Raw genomic sequence first — 21,689 nt, forward strand, 5'->3', positions numbered from 1 at the left:
ACGACCCCGGCAAAATGAAACGGACAAGTTTCAACACGTTCGAGCGCATCTATGGGAAGCAGTTAGCAGGAAATTCCAGGTATTACTTTGACGTCATCACGCTTAGCCAGTCACCGGCCGTTCTGGGCGTTCTCAGCCAATCAGAGGCAGCCACGACCTAGCAGATTCTCGCTCCCGCCAAAAGTTTTGGCGGGAGCCCCACTCTTGTTTGGCCTGCCGACGCGAGTAGCCTACACCTACGCTCTAGCTCCTACGCTCTCGACAACGTGCTCAGCCTCATCGCCTAGTGTTTTAAGTGGCAGTGTTTTTAAGTCCACCCGCCGCGGCAGCAGCACTTAATCGTTTTGTGCTTTTAACTTTTCAAGTGATTTTCTTTTTTTAAACTTTATTTTACATTAAAATTTTTTTGATCAAGTCAGTGAACTATTTAATCATATTGTTACGAACCAGAGGTTAGGATATGCTGTGTGTTGAGTGAGTGTTTTGTATGTGGCGCGGCGGGGCTCGTGTGTAGGAGTGTGTGAACCCTGTAAGAGGGACGCGGCAGAGTGAGGCTAGTCACGTAAGCCAGTGTCACGTGTGAGGCAGCGTGGGGGAGAGGTGAGGTGTGGAGGCAGCGTCTCCTTCCCCCTGTGGACTTCAGAACGTGTCCTGGGCAGAGGCCATGGGAGTGAGGCTCTGTTAGGTTAGGCTCCAAATTGATGACACAAACTTAATCGTACTTGTAAACTCATTGCTTACTGACTACTTCTATGGCTTTCAAGCTTTTTATAACCTCTGTTAGAATTAATTTCACACAACACTTCCTGCCAATCTATTCTGTGCCAGTAAAAGCATTTTTTTATTATATAATTATAGAGTTTTTTAATCTACCGATACCGAATCTATACCGATCGGTAGATTTCTGAAAAATCTACCGATCTACCGATACCGATTGGACGCGGCTCGCTACCGACTACCGATACCGGTGGTAGATTTTTTCTACAGAATCCCAGCTCTGGTACTAACATATACCTGAATGAAGATTTGTCTGCAGCTTCTCTAGCAATCAAGAATGCTCAGATGCCCTTGCTCAAGCAGGCAAGGGCTGAAGGAAAAGTAGCTTTCTTCCGACACACCAAACTGATCATTCGGGACAAGACGTTTGGAAGTGCTACTGGACTGGACGTGCGGGCCGGAGTGGCGAGATATTGTGACCGATTAAGGCTCGCCGAAATATTTTGTCCGATTCGCGAGACTCGTTTCTTGTCGCCTGCCAGGCGCACGACCAAGCTTTGCGCACGACGCACTCCCCCTCAGCCGCTCACCGCCGAGTAATCTCAGTTGCTTACTAGATAGAGAGAAGGGAGGTTGTTTATCGCTGACTTCGCTCTGACTAGTGAATGGACTTTCTTCCGCAAACTTGCGGTACAGACCACCTCAGATCTCAACAGCATGGAGAAGGACACCTTTGAGGCGTACGTATTTATATTGGTATCCATTTACATTCAGCTGGTAAGTAAAAGATAACTTTGTAGAATGTAAACAAGGTGACGCCAGGCGAGACGCGTGTACAAAAAGGACCATAATATTAACACTTTCCTTCTCAAAATATCTCGCCACACCGGCTGCCTGGGATTGAACCCACGATCAGCGTGACGGGAGAGCCACTCCTTACCGAGTCGGCCGAAGAGTTACCCCACTGGCTAAGTGGGTTATGGGAGGCTCGTTCATCAGGCATAGTCGCCGCGCTACAGTAGTCCAACTCGTCCCATCGCCAAGTCGGCCCATTGTGACTACTAACTCGGTCCATTGCCAACTCGGCCCACTACCAGCTCGGCCCACTGTATACCAACTCGGCCCATGCCATACCCATCACATCCAAATTTAATTTGTTAAAGCTATTTAGAAGTTTGTGCATTGGGCTTTTTATTGTTGAAAGTGTTACATTGGGCTTCTTATTGTTGGAAGTTCAAGGCATAAGTTAAGGGCAAAATGCATGAAACTATTAAAGCATGCCATAATTCATAAAAAATAAAAACCTAATTCATAAAACTATAAAGTCATATCGTAAAATTCGTAGAACTATAAAAAAAAGTCATAATTCATAAAAATATAAAAGCATACGTCAAAATTCATAAAATCATTAAAACTTTAAAATTCCTAAAACAATAAGACATAATGATAAAAAGCAAAACACATTACTAAAAGCTTCTAAAAATAATAATGTACATATTAAGAAACATAGATGGCAATATGATGAGAAACTGCCTTCAGTAATTCTTTGGCCGATTCATCATTATTATATTCGTCCCATAGATTTACAAGTTGGCCGTGATGTTTATTATACTTATGTTGCTGCTTTCTCAAAACCTTCCCTTCTGACAGCAGCCGCACCTGTAAATTAACTATCTTTGCCTCATCATGTAGGAGCTTTAAAAGTAAATAAAAATTTAAGTTTCCTTTCCTTGCCCTTAAGTTTATTTTGTTTTGCCATCCCTCAACATCATTATTTGTTCTGATGCTCCGACCGAAGACGCACCACGTGTGAGGAGGCCATATTGCAGAATTGATCCACGTGTCTTTCACATAATTTAAAAGGCTTATGAGTTCTTTCACCCCTGCAGCTTTCCTATAAAACCTGATAAAAAGCTCTTCTATATGTTCCTGTGGCATGTATGGGAGCGACAACAACTGCCTTAAAAACTTGTGACTGCCGACATCGTTTGTGTAAGAACTTTGAAGGCCTAATTCTTGCACTTTCCTCCACACAGCCTGGCCCCAGTGGAAAGCACAACCACGGATCGTAACATTTGGTAAAATGTCGGGAATAGCACGCCATACACTGCCTTCAAAGTCAATCAAAACTTCTTCAACTTTAAGGGCATGCTCACCTATCGGCTCTCTTATTTCACAAAGAACTTGTTTGTGGTCTCTGCGCCTTTTTCCTGACATAAGCGCAAACAAAAGGGGAACTTGCTTCAATTGCCCGTCATATTTTACAAATGCATGGATGCTGAACAGTTGTGTAAATGGTTTGCGTACTATTTTGAAAGTAGCATCGGCATACCACTGCTTCGCTTTAGATAGTAACTTAAGTTGATCATCTGTGGCAAATATCAAATGTCGTCTCTCTCCGACAGTAATGTCCCGTTGTAAAAAGTGTTCAGGAATGTGGGCATCGCTAATTTCGAAATCGAGGTCTTGCGGTTCTCGTGGTCGATTTGCCTTCCGTTTACGATTTCCCTGCCTTGCAAGATTTAATGGAGCCGGTAGACATGAAACAGGAATGGTAGGATTTACTTGCTGAAGTACCTCGTCAACAATATCAGAAGCAGGGCGAAAGACGTCTTCCATTGCCTTTTCCTTTACGAGTGTACACACCTTACTTTTTACAGCACAGCTGGTCTCGGGTGGATGGCAGTGTTCAGCATGCCCTCTAATAAAAGTGTCCCTCTAATAAAAGTGTTACCCACTTCTTTTACTGTCGCCATGCAGGCATGAGATTTTTTTGTTTCTTACCACACACCGCCAATGAATACTCACGTTAGTTTTTCTTTTTAGTGTGTAAGAGTAGCCGGTGCTGTCAATAAGTTTCGGATTTCCTCTTTGTGAAGATTCAATCTTTTCATATGTCAGTCTCCCTTGAGGGAGACATTTCCATTGGCGGCGTAGGATCCTCAATTGAAGAACCACTTTAATGACGAGATTTTCTATTCTCTTTTCTCTATTACTCTCTCGGTCCCACACGTCCTCCGCGTGTATCGAAACACGCGAGAAATTAATCACGAGGGTATTCCCCGGCTGCCTGGGATTGAACCCGCGACCAGCGCGACGGAAGAGCCACTCCTTACCGAGTCTGCCAAAGAGGTACCCCCCTGGCTAAGTGGGTTATGGGAGGCTCGTTCATCAGGCCGTCGCCGCACTACACGGCTTTCCCCCCTATGTAGATTAATTTCTGTGTGTTGACAATGTCCCTTTGAGACATAACTCCACAATGTCCCTTTGAGACATACCTCCAACTCTCCCATTTTCTATTATCCTCGGAGAGCATGGGCCATCCTACCTGGACAACAGAATCGCAGGATAGGATGCCCACCGCTATGCCACCAGTTTAATGACTAGATTTTCTATTCTCTTTTTTCTATTACTCTCGGTCCCCCACGTCATCTGCGTGTATCGAAACACACGAGAAATTAATCACAAGGAGAGGGTATTCCCCGGCTGCCTGGGATTGAACCCGCGACCAGCGTGACGGGAGAGCCACTCCTTACCGAGTCTGCCAAAGAGGTACCCCACTGGCTAAGTGGGTTATGGGAGGCTCGTTCATCAGGCCGTCGCCGCACTACACCACCACTGACATTTGACACTCCACCTTCAAAAGAATCCAAATTCTCGATATGCACATCACTCATTGCCACTGCATCCTCAAAATATTCCGTGTTTGCATTCGAAACTACACAAGTTTCCCCCGGACTTTGTTTTTCTTGAATACATGTGTGACACATCCAGTCAATATAACCTTTAACAGCAGCCCTGTATTGCGCCCGGGTGATCCCACTTCCGCAGGTCCGGTGCTGCCAGTAGCTACATCCATCACATTGCAGTGCTTCCTGTCATATGTAAAGAGCACGTTACAGTTTGAAACATACAAGACTATTTACTTTAAAGGTAAATCTTCTTACCTGGCGGGGACGGACAGTTTCACACCATATCGAGCACTGGTCAGCCATGTTGTCCTAGCTGCTTGAAGTCTAGCATTAGGTTCGTAACCATATCAATTATATAAGCTATGGTTCAGTCTCGAAAATTATTCAAAGCCTTGAACTCCATATACGAAACAACTATTACAATGAGACACTTAAGTGCTTGTATAAAGAAGGTTCCTAACCAGATTAAGTAAGCTATGGTTCAGGCTTAATGATGATTCGGTGCATTGAACTCCATATACGAAACACCTATTACAGTGAGACACTTGTGTGGTAGTGTCAAGATTATTCCGCCAGAATAATATAAATCCTAAACCACTTTTCATCACGATGCTGCATCACCACCGTGCAACGGTGCAAGGCATTTCACGTAGCTCGTCTCTCTCTCTCTCTCTCGTCTCGCGTTTATCTCCCCTCCATCCGGTCCCCTCTCTCTCAGCATTTCTTTCTTTTCAAACAATTATAACAACCAAATAATTTATAATGTTTAGGGAAACGATTTGTCCTATAATTGTTTCTAAATGCAGTTATTATAGTCATTAAATAATGTATGGAAAGGAATAATAAAACCTTTACACCTACCATTGCGTAATATTGCTGTGCGTGTGTTCTGCAGCATTTCAAATGTACATTTGAAGAAAGTAAAGATACAGAAAAGTACTAAGAACTTATTCAGTGTATATGTGGAAGAAAAGGAAGCAAGATTGACGAACAAATTCAGTGCTGTTGCAAAAGCTATACTGGACGAAAACATTATAATATTTGAGTCAAAAATGGGTCGAGTTGGCACAGGCAATGGGCCGAGTTGTCTATCACAAGTGGGCCGACTTGGCACAGGCGATGAGCGGAGTTGGTTACATCGAATGGGCCGAGATGGTTAGGGGCCGAGTTGGACCTATACCGTTAATTAATATCAGTGCTCGCTACCATTACCAACATGCAGTGATGAATTGTAAATAATAATGTTACTTAATTTCAACACGCTCGCTACCATTATATATCAACATAATGTGAATAAACCTCATAATTTAACATTTGTTGCGTCACCCTAACAACTAGGAAGCACACTTCTAGTAAAATATTAAAAACGGAGTTGAAGGCAAACAGGTGAGCCGATGAAAAGCGAGACAGGTCAAAAGAAGAAGAAGAAGAAGGAGGTTTGTTATGGGAACGACTCCTGATAACAACTACCACTGACGGGGCTCTAGAGGCTGTGGGAACGACTCCTGATAACAACTACCACTGACGGGGCTCTAGAGGCTGTGGGAACGACTCCTGATAACAACTACCACTGACGGGGCTCTAGAGGCTGTGGGAACGACTCCTGATAACAACTACCACTGACGGGGCTCTAGAGGCTGTGGGAACGACTCCTGATAACAACTACCACTGACGGGGCTCTAGAGGCTGTGGGCCCACAGCCTAACTAGCCCCATAAAACACCCACGAAGAAGAAGAAGAAGGGCCCACAGCCTAACTAGCCCCATAAAACACCCACGAAGAAGAAGAAGAAGGGCCCACAGCCTAACTAGCCCCATAAAACACCCACGAAGAAGTATAAATCTTCCTCCAAGGTATAATACATAATGAACAAGTAAAGCGTGTGTTCGTGATTTATTGATTGCTTTAGTGTATCAAGTGCCTAAAACTGATAGTACAGAAGTTTTTGTAGACCAAAAACAACGAACAACATGTAGATTCAGGCTGCTGTGCAACCGAAGTTTCATAATTTAATTTTTCATAATACCGCACGTGCCAAAGATTATTGACGAATAATTTAGAAACGGTAAGCAAGTTGGACCTCTCTGCGAGCTATTTTGTGGCTGTGGCCGCGGGATCAGTTCAGTTCAGTAGTAGGCGTGGGATAAGCCTTGGCATCGGCTCCTGCTAGGCTGTTTCTTTAGTTGTGCTGCAGTTCCTGTGTTTTTCTGTGTTTTGTGTAAAACTACAGAACAACTACTTCTCCCCCTCCACCATCCCAGCCCCCCCTACCCCCCAAGACAAGCCTGGGGAACTGTGGGGAACCGGGGTTTGGGGGGAAGCCAAAATCACTGAAAAATGGGCTTTCAAAATATCCCTAGAAAAATCCCAAAATTAGGGAAAATTCCCTGTTCTCGAAAGTAAGGAAAATCCCTACCGTATACTCACATGCGTGAGCTAATCGCTAACCATCCCGAAACAGCCCTGAGCCATGACTCAAGGTCATCCGGGACTCGGGCTGAGCAGGCCCGGGCTATACCCGGCCCTCAGCACGGCAACCGTTGGGCTGCGTGTTCTAAAAAAAAATAACCACGCGTGGTGGACCTGGTCTCACATGCGTGGGTTAATCGCTAACCAAGCCGCATTATCGCTAACCAAGCGTACCATCGCTAACCAAGCGTGCATCGTCGCTAACCAAGCGTGCATCGTCGCTAACCAAGCGTGCATCGTCGCTAACCAAGCGTTCCATCGCTAACCAAGCGCACGTCGCTAACCAAACGTTTGTAAAAAAAATATATGAAGACCTAGTGATGTTTCATATGGTAGGTAATGAATGCGAGTTATTTTGCGGCGGCGGCGTTAGCTCAATTAACCCCTTTAGGGAACTGTGGTTTTGGTGGTCGTTAGCTCGATTAATCCCTGTAGGGAAAAGTGGTTTTGGTGGTGGACGGCCAAATCACTGAAAAATGGGCTTTCAAAATGTCCCTACAAAAATCCCCAAAATCGGGAAAAATCCCTAGTCTCTAAAGAAAGGAAACTCCCTAACGCATACTCTTGTAATTTATTCCTATATAACGTAGCAGCCGCCGCAGCGGGTCTGTTGACGAGTGTCAGGCGTGTAATCGCACATTGAACAATATCCGTTTGTTTTCTGACACGTGCTTGTCACACCCTATGTGACACGTGACACGCCCGTGTCTTTGTTGGACCCGGTATTGGGATAGTAATCGGTCCTTTTGTTAACCTACATGCACACCAATAAAGAGGTTAAATACTCAGTTAACACTCACTGAAAGGTAAAGTAGATGGATATTTTGAGGGAGTGAGTGTCGGGCCTTCCATCCATTATGGCGGCTTGAAAACAACTGACTTCAGGAACCCCGGTTAGGTGCCGCCACTGAAACACCCTCGCGTAGTAACATTTTACGAATGTATTCCTTTAAAATTAGAAAATACAAATAGCTGCAGCATTAGTTGCTTTAATATAGAGAAAAAAATAACGTAAAACTCTTAAAAGACCGTTTTTTTGTCCGAAATCGTTATAATCCAGGCGCGTTTTTGGATATTACTGACTTAGGAACTAGTTTCTGTGGTGTAGTATAAGGCAGCAAAGAGGCTCAGTCTGCCCACAGAGCCCTCGTGTCATACAACAACACTGGACTTAGAAATTTTCCAGGCACCCCCAAATAATCAAGCCGTCTACGCAGTAAATTGGTACGACCGGGAACTAAAACCTTCGCAAATGTGAAGCAAAAGAAGTATCCTATGCAGTACCCATGCTATTTTTTCGGTATATCAGAAGCAGTTGTTAGCTAGATTAATCGTGTTTTGTTTTCCAGATAATTTTAATATATTCTTTTCTTTCTTGTATATCTTTGCTTCATTGTTCACCAAAAATTAGTGTTTCTGCTATTATTTTTTCTGTGTTGTGAGAAGTTAGCTGTAAGTTAAATTTGTTTCTTATATCTTCATATCCTGTTCATTCTAAAAGAAAATTTTCTAATGTTTCCTTGTCACATTCATCATATGGACATCGCTCACTCTTTCCTTGGTAGCCATTTCTCCAGTTTAAACTTAGCGTGTTGGTTTTTGCTCTCATCATTAATCTTGATTCTTCATGTTGTCTATCCAGCTTTCTTCTTCTATATTACTCTTGTATTTTCTGTATATACTTAGTGTAGGTTTCTGTTCTGCTTCCCTTCTCCACCTTGATGTATCCCATTCTTTGATTTTTGTTAGAATACTTTCCTTCTTTACATCTTTTATTTCTCTAAGTGTCAAGTTCATGTTTTGCATACTTTCAGGTTCTTTATCCATGTAGTCTTTCCCTTCTCATATTCCTGCATGAAGATCTCTTTCATCAACTCATTTCTATTCTCTTTTAGTATGTGTTTAGTAAACATGATTTTATTTTTGCATCTCGGGCTACTGTTGATGTTGCTCCTACTTCTGATCTCAAGACGCAGCTTGCTGTATATGTTGGGACCTGTAAAATGCATCTGTAAACTTTGTTTTCTGTGCACTGGAGTTTGTCTAGTTCTTTTTTCGTGTAGTAAAGTATTTCTGCTCCATATGCTATGGTAGCCAATCCGACGCCTTTCCAGTATCCTTTTCCAACTAACAACCTGTTACAACTCCTTTCCGTGATGCTATATGCCATGTTTGCTAGTTGATTGGCTTTGTTCATTTTCTCTTATGTTCCTTAAAGCAGTCCTTCTTGTTTTCTATTGTTATTCCAAGATACTTTATTTTATTACATGTAGGTACTAATGCCTGCAATTGTTTCTGGTTGTTCTTGTTGATTATATATTAATATTACTTTTTTCTTTGTTTGTTTGGAGCCCACATTGCATAGCTATGTTCTGTATAAGGTTGATGCTGTACTTTGCTTCATCTATTGTTCTTGACAGTAGTAGTCCATCGTCAGCATAATATAAAATAGGAATATTTAACTTATCATTTTTTAATCCAATTTGTTCGTCTCCTAGTTTCTGTATGATTTTGTAACGGCTGCCGGTCTTGGTTGTGTGTAGCTCAGACAGGGTCTTGAGGGGACGAACAAGGCGTGAAGGAAAACACTCCGCTGCTTTAGGTGAATATATTCTTAACCTAAGTACAGGGGCGTTGGAGAGAGCCGAGACTGTAGGTCTGAGTGAGTCGGGCTCTCGGGAAGGAGTCCAGATTAGAGGCTTGGAAAATAATGAAGTTACAACCGGTCACGTACGTCAAGGTGACCTCTAAGTTGACGAAATGCTTGTTACACATACTGAGACGAACGTACGATCAACACTGACAAGTGACATTCCTACAGACGGTGGCGTGATCTATCTGAAGTGGGTATTTTCCACTGATACATGCATTCCTAATCCATGGTGACATATAATAATAATAATAATACACTGATATAACTACAACTACTATAACAATTTCGTATGTTATTAGCAGAAAAAGGATTGTGGAACCATTACACCCTTGTCGTACTGCATTTGTTATGTTGATTGTTGACTGTTTTTCATTGTTCAAATGTAAATGTGTTCGATCATTATGATATATATGTGCTATGATATTTATCAGCCTTGAGTCTATTTTGTTGTTCATAAGTGTCTTTATTAAATTTCCTCCGTCAATTGAATCAAAAGCTTTCTTGAAGTCCAATGATGTTACTATTAGTGTGTTTTTGTTTTGTATGTTTCAGAGATACAGTACTTTAATATGTATAAGTTGTCTGTGACTCTTCTTTCCTCTGTGAAGCCTGCCTGCAGATCACTCCTTAGTCCAACTTCTCTAAAATGATCTTCAATCTTTTGCCTCACAATGCCCATAAATAGTTTATATGATGAATTGGCCAGTGCTATTGGTCTTAAATCGGCTGCTGTAGGTTTGTTCTTCTTGGGTATTAGGGTAGTGTTAGTCTTTTTCCAACTTTCTTTTATATTCTCTTCCGTAATAATTTTGTTTAAACATTCCACAAGTTTGTCGACACATATTTCACTTGGGCTTAGTGCCTTATACAGGTCTGGTTTCAATTTATCTGCCCCAATGCTTTACCTTTCTTTGTTCTTTTAAGTTGTGTCTGCACGTCTTCCTTCGTCACTGTTACTCTATCTTTCTTCATTGGTCTAGGTCCTTGTATATTACACTGGTAGGCTATATCTAAATGTTCTCTCTGTGTTATTTTTGTCCTTAAGTTGATTGGATTCCCTTTTTCGCCTTCTAACAGGTTGTGCTGTTCTTCCTCCATCTCTCTCTCGAGTTTGTTCATATATTCTTCTGGTGTTTTCGTTCCATACTTCGTATATTTTATTTTCTCCTTGTCTGTAAACTGTATTCCAAAAGGAATTTAGGTTCTCTGGTATATATGGTTCTTCTTCAATTTTATCTAATATGTTGTTTATCTCAACTTCGATAACTCTATTCCTTGCTTGGTCACTGCTAGACATGTACACACGTAAGAAACTAAAACTGTGTTTTTCCACTACACATTTCACATGCAATATATCACTGTGCTTGGTATTCACTTTTTCTGTAACTAAAAAGTCATTTTTTCTATGCATAACACATAAACCACCTCCTGTCTTGTCTTTCTCATCTCTGTTTGAGTGTATGTACTTTAAATCATCCAAAGCGTTAACTTTCATATTTTTGTGTTTCTGTAAGGCACAAAATTGTGTTTTCCGATACTAGTTTTTCTATCTCACATTGTTTCACCTGTGTAAGTCCTTGCACATTGAGCAAACTTATTTCTAGCTTAGCACTGCATTTCTTATTTACAAAAAACTCCTGTGTAGTTTATTCCTTCTGATAAACCATCCTTCCTCACCGGCATCCCTCTTTTCTTGCAGCTCCCTTCTAAGTTCTCTGTCTAGTTCTCTTTCTTTCTTCGTTAGATCTGGGACTATCCATATTCTCTTAAAAGCGTCAATCCACAAAATCTTTATCTTCATCTTGATTCATAATGCGCAGCTCACCCATTCAGGTGCATAACACGCATATTTGTGTTGGCTGTTGGGGGGACAGGGGAGCTGGGTGTGCAGGGGAGGGAAGTGAATCTAGTATAATTGTTAGTGTTGGTGTGTTGTGGTGACAAGTGAGTGTGTATTTGTTTTCTGAATGAGTCTATTGTACCGCAGTCTGGTGAGGGAGGCTGTTCCAGTCACGTATGGTGCGTGGAAAGTATGAGTGCTTGTATGCGTCAGTGTTAGTGTGACATGTTTGGTATTTATGGATGTGTGTTACGAGTACGTTGACTGTTGACGTTGTGTAAGTATGTATGTGGATCAATGTCGGTGTGAGTGTTTGTGATCTTGTACATAAGTGTAAGTCTGTGTGCTTGTCTGCGTAAGTGAAGAGGTTCCATGATTATTTGTTGTTTGATCCGTGTTGTGATGCCAGGCGTTCGAGTGTAATTGTTTGTAATGAACCTAGCCGCCTTGGTGTTGATTTGTTCTAACCTATGAATGTTTCTGTGTGTGTAGAAGGATCCCACACCGTGGAGCAGTATTCAGTGTTGGTCTCACAAGTTTGTCATAAGCTATGTGTTTTATGTCAGGTGTGCAGTTATGTAAATTCCTCCTCAGGAACCCCAGAGCTCGGTTGGCTGTGGCTGTGATGCGGTCTATGTGGGTGTTGAACTTAAGGTTAGTGGAGAGGTGGACACAAAGATACTTGTGTGTGTGGACTGATTCTAGTTCTGAATTATGGAGAGTGTAAATGTGATGGATGGGGTTGTGAGCTCTGGTGAAGCTTAATAGTTTGCATTTATCTGGTCAGAAGTGCATTTGCCAAGTGCGCCCCACCGCTGGAGGCAAATAGTCTAGTGGAAGAGTTAGGCGTTGAGAGTGGAAGATCGTTAATGTACAGGAGGAAAAGAAGGGGGCCTAGAACGGTGCCTTGTGGGACACCTGAAGAAACAGGGACAGTGTCAGATGAAGATCCGTCAAGAAGAACACGTTGAGTCTGGTTAGTAAGAAATGCAGTGATCCAGTGTAGAATAGGTCCTGAAATACCGTAGTATTTCAATTTTAATGTCAGTCTTTTGTGTGAGACTTTGTTGATGGCTTTGGCAAAATCTAAAATAATAGCGTCAACTTGTTTGATGTCACTTCGGTCAAGTAGCCTCGTAATGTCGTAAAATATAGTAATGAGTTACGATTCACATCAGCGTTTGGGTCGAAAGCCGTGTTGTGAGTCAGTAAGGATGTTGTTTGTGTCAAGGTGATTCATTATGTGTTTGTGTATTATACATCATCATTTCATCGACGCCTGCTCCTAGGAGCTCCCACCAGGGGATGGCCACGGCAGAAGAGCTTCCAACTTTCTCTATCCAGACACTCCCTCCTTGCCTGCTCAAAGTTTCTCAAAGATCTTTCCCCCCTCTCCCTAACGTACCTGCACCCTATCCCTCCATTTCACTGGAGGTCGTCCTCTAGCATTCCCTCCCTCTATCTCACTCACATACACCCTTCTGGTCATCTTACTCTCCTCCATTCGCTCCATGTGGCCAAACCACTTGAAAGTCTGTCGGTTCACTTCTTCCACCACTCCACACTTCTTCCTGTGACACATTCCAAAACGCTCGTACACACTTTCATTACTCATTCCATCCATTCTACTCGCACCACAAGCACTCCTCAAATAACTCATTTCCACTGCCTGCACTCTAGACCTCTGACTGTCATTCCAGGCCCACGTTTCACTTGCATATGTGAGGGTTGGTACTATTATTGTATTTCTCAAATCCCTCTTTACCTCCATGCTCACACTTCTGCCATTCATGATTCATCTCAAGGACCCAACCACCCTTCTTCCTTGCAATGCCCTTTCTCTTACATCTCCCTCCATACCACCATGCTTACACATAACTGATCCAAGGTACTTAAACTCATTGACCTCCTCCATTTCTTCACCATTCAAAATTATTTTGCATGCTTTTTCACATTCAATTCCCACTCTATATGGGCATACAAAATCTACAACCTCACTTCTACTTTGCTCACAAACCATCACTGTACTTTTGTTGACATTTACTTTCAGCTTTCTCCTGTCACAGACACTATCAAAAACACTGACCAAATTTTGTAGGTCACTTTCATTTTCTGCAATGAGCACCGTGTCATCAGCAGACAGTATCGAGTTCAGTACCCACTTCCTTCCCTCATCGAACAGTCTTACTCCAACTTCTCCAACTTTGCCCTTAATTTCTCTAATAACGCCATCCAAATAAATATTGAATAACCATGGTGACATGACGCACCCTTGTCTTAAGCCCACTTTTATCTCAAAAATGTTCACTTGTTTCTCCAGTAATTTTGACACATGCAGATGCATCCTCATAGGAAGACTTTATTGCACTAAGCAGTTTTCCTCCCACACCACAAATCTTTAAAATATCCCACAATGCAATCCAATCGACTCTGTCATAAGCTTTTTCCAAATCCATGAAGACAGCGTATAGTTTCTTTCCTTTTGCTATTATTTTTTTCTACTACCATCCTGAAGGCAAATATCTGATCCACACATCCCCTTCCCTTCCTGAAGCCTCCTTGTTCTTCACAGATTTTCTCTTCTGTAAGTTTTTGCACCCTCTCTATTATGACTTTTCCATATAGTACCTTTCCGGGTATACTCAGGAGACTTATACCTCTATAGCTCCCACATTCCCCCTCCTGCCCTTCCCCTTGTAAACTGGGACAATGATGGCTTTCGTCCAGTCTGCTGGCGCCCCCCCCCCCCTCCCCTCCCATGCTACTTCACATATCTTGACCATCCATCTAACAACTACATCTCCTCCACACTTCAACATTTCTGCTGTGATTCCATCAATTCCTGCTGCATTTCCATTTTTTTAATCTTTTTATTGACTGATTTACTTCTTCCTATGTTATACTTCTTTCTTTATACACTCCTCCTCTACCTCTGCTCAAAACTGCTGCTGGACGTCCATTCTCAAAATTCATTAAGTTTTTGAAATATTCTCTCCATCTCTCTTTCACAGCTTCCCTGTCTTTCAACATCTTTCCATTCTCATCCTTAACTTCATTTATTTTACTTGAGGAGATATTTTCTGCATTTCTTTCGTTTTTTACTTCTTTCCAATATGATTTCCTGTTCCCTCTATATTTTTCACTTAGTCTTTTTCCAAAGTCTTCATCAACTTTCTTCTTACTTTCTTTTATTGCTTGTTTCAGTTTCATTTTGCATTCTCTATATTTCTTTTTCCTTTCCCTTTTTACTTGTTCAGCCACACTTCTTTCTTGAGTTTTCTTAAAAATTCCCCTTTTCTCTTTTACTATCCTCCTTATCTCTTCTGTCCACCATGAATTTCCTTTTCTTTTTCCATCTCTCACCACTTTCATCCTTAACACTTTTTTTTGTTGTAGTTACCATTATTTCTTTAAATGTTCCAAAAACTTTTTCAGTATTTGTATCATCTTTTACACTTTCCCATTTTTCACTTAAGGCCTCTGCCATTTCACGGTTATACTCATCTTTTATTTCTTTTTCCTGTAACTTTTCTATCATCAGTATTTCCATTTTTACTTCACCTTTCTTTTCAAACACCCACTTTTCTTTCAGCTTTAACTTTGCCAGCACTGAAAGATGGTCACATCCATCTTACTACCTTCAGATCACAATTTTTTTTTCTAAGCCTTCCATCTACTGCCACATTATTATATGTTCAAAAATTTTACATGGAATCGATGTTAGTGAGATGGGGCGATAATTGGCTGGGTCAGTCCGGTCACCTGTCTTATATAAAGGATTAATGTTTGCCAAAAGCCAGTCAGAGGGTAATGAGGTGGATGATAGTGATTGGGTGAATATTACCTGAAGGATGGGGGCAAGGACGGGGGCAAAGGTTTTAAGGATGAAGGCGGGAATGTTGTCGGGGCCAGTGGATTTAGTTGAGTCAAGTCCTTTCAGTAATTTCTGTACTCCGTTAGTCGTGATGTGTTGTGATGTGTGGCATGTTTGGTGTCAGGTTGTGTTCTTGTGTGTATACCGATTGGAACTGTGTGTTGAGTATTTGTGCTTTGTGTTGTGGGCTGGTTACTAATGTGTTAGTGTTGTCTTTAAGTGATGTAATCGTGTTAGTGTCATGTTTGCGTGTCTTAAAGAATCTGAAAAAGTTTCTTTTCTTATTTCATAAGTTGTATGTGAGGTAAGTTGCTATGTGTTTGCGTTCCGCTACTTTTATGATTTTGGCAAATGTGTTTTGGTGTTTTTTGTAGGCAGTCCAATCAATTATCTGTTGTGTTGTATGTCTGCGCGCGTCTGTAGAGTCTTTGTTTCTTGCGATGTTGTCTGCGTAGATCCCTGGAAAACCAGGGAAGTGTGTACCTACTAGAAAGTGTTTTGTGTTATGTGTCTGTTCATAGAGTTATGTATGGTGTGTTTCAGGTTGTTCCACTTGGCGGAAGAAGGTCTTGTGTGTGGGTCTGTCATAAAAAAGTCAGTGCTGAAGGCAGTTAGGTCTTGTTTGATCATGTCTAAGTCAGACCTTGAATAAAGGAATATCTGTCTGGGTCTCTGTTTATGTCTAATCGGTCAGAGGTCAGCGTCAAAGATGAGTATGTCGTGGTCACTAAGTCCTGGAACAACCTGAGTGTTTGTTATGTTAAGAATGTTGTTGGTGAGAAAAAGGTCAAGTGTGTGTCCTAGCTATGGTCAAAGGGACACTGTGGCCAGCGGGGAGTGGTACAGTATGTGTTCATGTTGGCTGGAGTACTGTTTGTGAGAGTGAAAATGTTTGAATGATGTCAACGAATGTGTCGTGTAGTTGGCGTCTGTTTGTGTGGGGAATAATGGGGTTGGGGGCGTCAGCATCGGGAGGATCTAAAGGGGAAATTGCAGTCTCGTCGATGTCGGGGAGGTTGAAATCACCTGTGATCCAGATGTTTGTCTAACTGTATGTGTGAAAGAGAAATTTGAAGATTGTGTAAATAGTCTGTATTGGTAGAAGGCAGTCTGTAGAAAGCAGCAATAAGAAGAGATTTACAGTTGAAGGTTTGTAACTGGACCCAGATGATTTTGCAGTCTGTGTCAAGGTCAGGCCTCTACTTAACACAAAGACCCTGCTTGGTGGCGATGATAACACTGCCACCTTTGCCGAGGTCTGTTGGGCAGTCTTTACGGTAAACGGTCATACTAAAAGGGGGAGGGAAAATCTCACTACTGTCTATGTCAGGAGTCAACCAAGTCTCAGTCCCTACTATTATGTCGGGGTTGTGTGTAGTGATTAGATGGTGTAACTGGGCTATTTTATTTTTAATACTGCGAAAGTTAATTGTTAATAGTCGGAGGCAACGAAAAGTCAATGATTTTGTGATTTCCAGAGAAAAATACTATCTCCATAAAAAAGCAGCATCATATTTTGTCCAGAAATAAGCAGTCAGCATCTCAAAATTAGTAGGCTACCCTCTTGTAAGTAATCCCTGCAGGCGTTGTCCATGTATTGAAAGAAAAGCTGGACAAATATAGATTGGGAGACAGGACTGTCTGAGCTTGAGCTCAGGCCCTGAATACTATAAATAGGTAAATACACTCACATATAGGGGGTTGAGAGGTCACAGTAAAAAGCTAAAAAAGGGAACATGTCTGAAGGATAAAAAGAAGTATATACAGTTTCCTATACAGAAGTGTAGATGAGTGGAACGGTCTAAGGGAGGAGATTGTGGAGGCGAGGAGTGTCCATCAAATGAAGGAGAGGTTGGATAGATATTGACATGGGGACAAGACTATCCGAGCTTAGCTCAGGCCCTGTGTAGTAAATGCTAACAGTATTATCATATTTGCGTATAAATGCCTATAAATCGCGTATTTCAACTTGAAATATAACTTTGCGAGTAGAGGAAGCCCATTTCTTTATAAAATGATGAGATATACACACTTTGAGAGGTATATGATAAGTGTGGGCGGTATGGCAACACCCGGCAGGGGAAAAGGGGAAAAGAAAACAGGTCGTGTTGAAGCCGCAGTTGAAGGCGGCTGCCTTACGATTGGCTGACAGTTCTGAAAACACGCTTGTGATTCGCTGGGAGTCCGATGACGTCATCGCCGATGCCCACCCTATCAGCGGCTTCACTGCCTGAAGGCAGTGTCACAATGGCCGTTTTCGTCCAACCGTTGGGGCTACGGGCAACGCCTGTGCGCCCAACTGGGAGCGAGTTCACGGTTATCCGTAAGCTGGTGTCACCCAGTGCTTTTTTCTTCCCGCCGCATTGGCGCCACCTAGGGCAACCAGCAACTCCAACTTTTCCTGGTGTGTGTCACACACGGCCAAGGTCGGTTGCCTGTATCCACATCCACAACGTAAACAAAGAACTTGCCCTGTATCAACATGGCGTCGTCTGCTAAAGTAAGGGCTGTCGCGGCTTGTGCTGCCATAACCCAAGTTATGGACTTGTTGCTGCAGTTAAATGGAAGGAAGAAACAGTTGTGGGTGTGGCGTGCCTGTGGTTCCTCCATGCCAGTTCTCATTGTCACCACTGCGCGTGCGCGGCCAACCCACCCATCTTGACTCAACCACATAAACACATGGATCGAATAACAACACACACACACACACACACACACACACAGACTCATTAGGAAGCATTGCAGATGTTTCTGACAAACAATAATGACTTCACCATTTCTTGAGTGTTAGAATTGTATTTGGTGAGTGGCTCACATGAACCAAACCTAGCTCTTGGCAAGAAGAGAGCAGTCGTCTTTAACACTGCTCTCTTCTTGCCACTGGGTATGTTTGGTTTGTATGAACCACTCACCAAATAAGTTCTAATTAACACACACTAGGAAATGGCATAGCCATTTTTGTTTGTGAGAAATATCTGCCATGGTTCATGATGAGTCTGATGTGTGCGTGTGTGTGTGTGTGTGTCTTTGTTAATTGTTACTCGATCCACGTGTTTATGTGGTCGGAGTCAAGATGGGTGGGTTGGCCGCTCACGCACAATGGTGACAATGAGAACTGGCACGGAGGACCCACAGACACACCACACCCACAACAGCTTCTTCCTGCCATTTAACTGCAGCAACAAGTCCATAACTTGGGTAATGGCAGCACAAGCTGTGACAGCCCTTACTTTAGCAGACGACGCCATGTTGATACAGGGCAAGTGCTTTGTTTACGTTGTGGATGTGGATACGGGCAACCGATCTTGGCCTGGAAAAGTTGGATTTGCCGGTTGTCCAAGCTGCCGCCAACGCTGTGCTGGAAGAAAATGCCCAGTGTGACACCAGCAGGCTACGGGCAACCGACAACTCGACCAGTAGCCACAACGGTTAGAAGAAAACGGCCAGTGACACTGCCCCAAGGCAGCGAGGACCGCTGAGCGCCAGCGATAATGTCATCAGACTCCCAGCGAATCACAAGCGTGTTTTCAGAGCTCAGCCAATCGTAAGGCTTCATCTGTGGCTTTAAAACGACCCGTTCCCTCTTCCTGTTTTCTTCCTTTTTCCAAGGTACGTATTTTGAGATAACAAGGCAGTAAAGGAGGAAAAAAAAGTGAGCTTCGGGGGGCAGCATGAGCCAGTTATAATGGCGCCACCATAAACAGTTGCCTGCGCCATGACGGGCTCAGGGCAAACCATCAGGCCCAGATGGATAGTCTACCGGCGCCACAGCCCACATGAAAAAAAATAAAAAAATAAAAATCCATGGGACAGAACAGATAAGCGCTTTTTTAGTGTTTCCAATACCTCGAGTTTCGCGATCCTCGAGTTTAGTGCTAAACCTTCGGAACGAAGCGAGCGCGAAACTCGAGAGGGTACTGTAGGTCAATACAACTAGGTTAATACACACACACACACAGGATAATAAAGATGTGCCTTGCCCAGTAGCAGGGCTTTGCCATTTACTGAAGCAGACAGCACTTCTTGCCCCATCCCATCAATAAAAAATAAATGAGGCTTTTCCTTGTCCTCATTTCCTCCTGAGTGATAAAACTGGTGGTGAACACTTACTAATCGACTATATCCATGTAGGATACACGAGGTCACCTAAATGTATCATTGCCAAAATGGATATTTTCCAATGTATATGGGTATATATTTTTCAATACAGATATATTTTCCTTATATCTCCTTGCTGCATCCTCCAGTAGCTGGTAATAATAGGTAGAGTAACCTTGAAATGTAGCCTTCTCCAGCTTTGCCTCCACGTGTTGGTCCTCCAGAGCCAAATGTAAACAAAGTAACCTTGTTGTGATGTGTGAACAGTTACTTTTGCTCACGGCTCTATACGGAACATCTAGGATTTAATTAAAATAATTCCCATTAATTCTATTGTTTGGCTATCACAATTTTCTATAGCACGTGGGCTTCTTGGCCCCAATTAGGTGCGATATATGAAGGATAGGTGTATACATCAATAAAAATATAGAAAAATGGTAGATAAACTTTCAAATGATATACAATGCAATAATGAATGATTTTTTTTATAAAAGTATTGGTTTTATTATATTTAGTTGTATATTTATTTATTTTTTACGGCCATTAGCTCCAGTAGGCTTTTTTTTAGAGGCCTGGTGGTTGTCCCAAGCCCGTAATGGCTCAGGCAAGTGGATAGTCTTAGGCCATTCGGCAGTGACTGAAAAATCCCAGGTGGTAGCAATGGATTCAAACCCACATTGTTCAGAACATGGCGAATCGGACTTGCTCACAAACCACTCAGCCACCGCCTCCTCAAGTTAGTTTCAACATATGAATTTCTCACGCGTGGGTACCCTGTACACTGTACCAGGCTCATGAGTGAGACTTCAGTGAAGTGGTTAAACACAAGTTTCATTGGTACCTAATGTTTTACATGTGGCTTTGAACCTGTGCAATTTGGACTGACAGTTTTGGTGTTGGACATCTGTCCAGCAGCACCATATAGTGGCTCCCATAGCTTAGTAACTTTATTGTCTTTGAAGGATGTTCTTTGATATGTATGAATTTTCTTCCTCAGAACATCATGGCAGCACAGCAATGTTTACTTCTCCATGCAGAGTGCTCTCTTCCATCAGACTTGCAAGATGCATTTGTAACACCTCTGTTTCTTTCACAGGTAAGCAAGACTAAAGTATGTATAAAGGCCATATACCAGAATTCTTTTGTAATAAACTTTTCATGTAAGTGGTTTAATTTGTATGATGTTGATTAGGGTCCCTAACTAGGAGTATGTGGGAGTATGAGATAAGTTCTAGGAGTGGAATGCTGTTATAACCAAAGTTGGGTTACTTTTAATAAGTAGCATATGAAATTTTGCTCAGAATTGCTTATACTGGAAACAACAGAGAGGAATGATATGAAGTTACTTAACACAAATTACGTATGTGTGAAAAATTAAATTGGCTTCACAGGACAAATTATGAATGGATTGGATACTGATAAACTGACATGCCTCAGGACCAAACTAAGCACTCCCTATCACCAACCATAACTGTGTTACTTATGTGGTCCAGATGTGATGCACCGCATAGATCCGTACATAAATTAATTTCCAAAGTACCATGGATCAGTAATACTTACAGGGAATCCGATGATGCTTTAATCACCCGGAAACCACACGAGAAATCAATTTAAGTGTACTTAGCTCAGGTTAGATGTGATGGGCAAGGCGTGAAGATGGCAGGCCAGATGTTGTTGGGAGTCCCCTGGAGACCCAGTTGAGTCATGGACAGTGTATATCTTATGCTATGCTGAGCATTACACTGGAGACTATGTACATATGTACAGTGAAAAGTTTAACCCAGTAAGATGGTGGAAGATGAGACGGTAACAATCAGCCCGTTGATGTTTATGGGTTTGTTGAAGTCAGTCACAAGATTAACAGGTGTGTTAGGTTTAAAGAGTTGAATATTGTAAAGGATAAGTCTGGCGAGGTAAAATATTGGCTCACCTGTGTTCGTTCCTTGGGCAGGAGTCTGTGGCTGCCGGTGTTGATCACAGGTAAGATACACGTGCACCAGTGATGACTGGACCTTCACAGACTACCTAAGGTGAGTGATAACAGACACTGGATGCCCTCCAGGCGATGGCTGGGGGCTGTATAACGCCAGCCACACACATGACCCATGCTTCCAGCAAGGTTACTCCCAGGCTCCTTGTGTGACAGCCTGTGGATGGTGGCAGGCGGTCACCAGCCATCGCTTGGAGGTCTCCAGTGTCTGTTATCTCAATCTCTGTCAGTCTGTGAAGGTTGCACCTGCATTTTACCTGTCAGCGAACACCACTTCAGTCGTGATGGCCATGTAGGTGTTTCCAAGGTCCGCCTCGCCGAACCACTCATCTCAGCACGGTCAGCACAGTCCACAG

The 21,689-nt window shown here is 42.5% G+C and overlaps 1 long non-coding RNA gene across 1 annotated transcript; it reads left to right on the plus strand.

Moving 5' to 3' along the window:
• Positions 1 to 5,786: 5,786 nt before the first annotated feature.
• On the plus strand, positions 5,787 to 21,435 carry LOC126994931 (uncharacterized). The gene is made up of 3 exons (XR_007749742.1): positions 5,787 to 6,262; positions 20,341 to 20,439; positions 21,295 to 21,435. It is a non-coding gene; the product is annotated as an uncharacterized LOC126994931 (long non-coding RNA).
• Positions 21,436 to 21,689: the final 254 nt, after the last annotated feature.

Source organism: Eriocheir sinensis, unplaced genomic scaffold, assembly GCF_024679095.1.
Source record: "Eriocheir sinensis breed Jianghai 21 unplaced genomic scaffold, ASM2467909v1 Scaffold926, whole genome shotgun sequence".
Lineage (NCBI taxonomy): Eukaryota > Metazoa > Arthropoda > Malacostraca > Decapoda > Varunidae > Eriocheir > Eriocheir sinensis.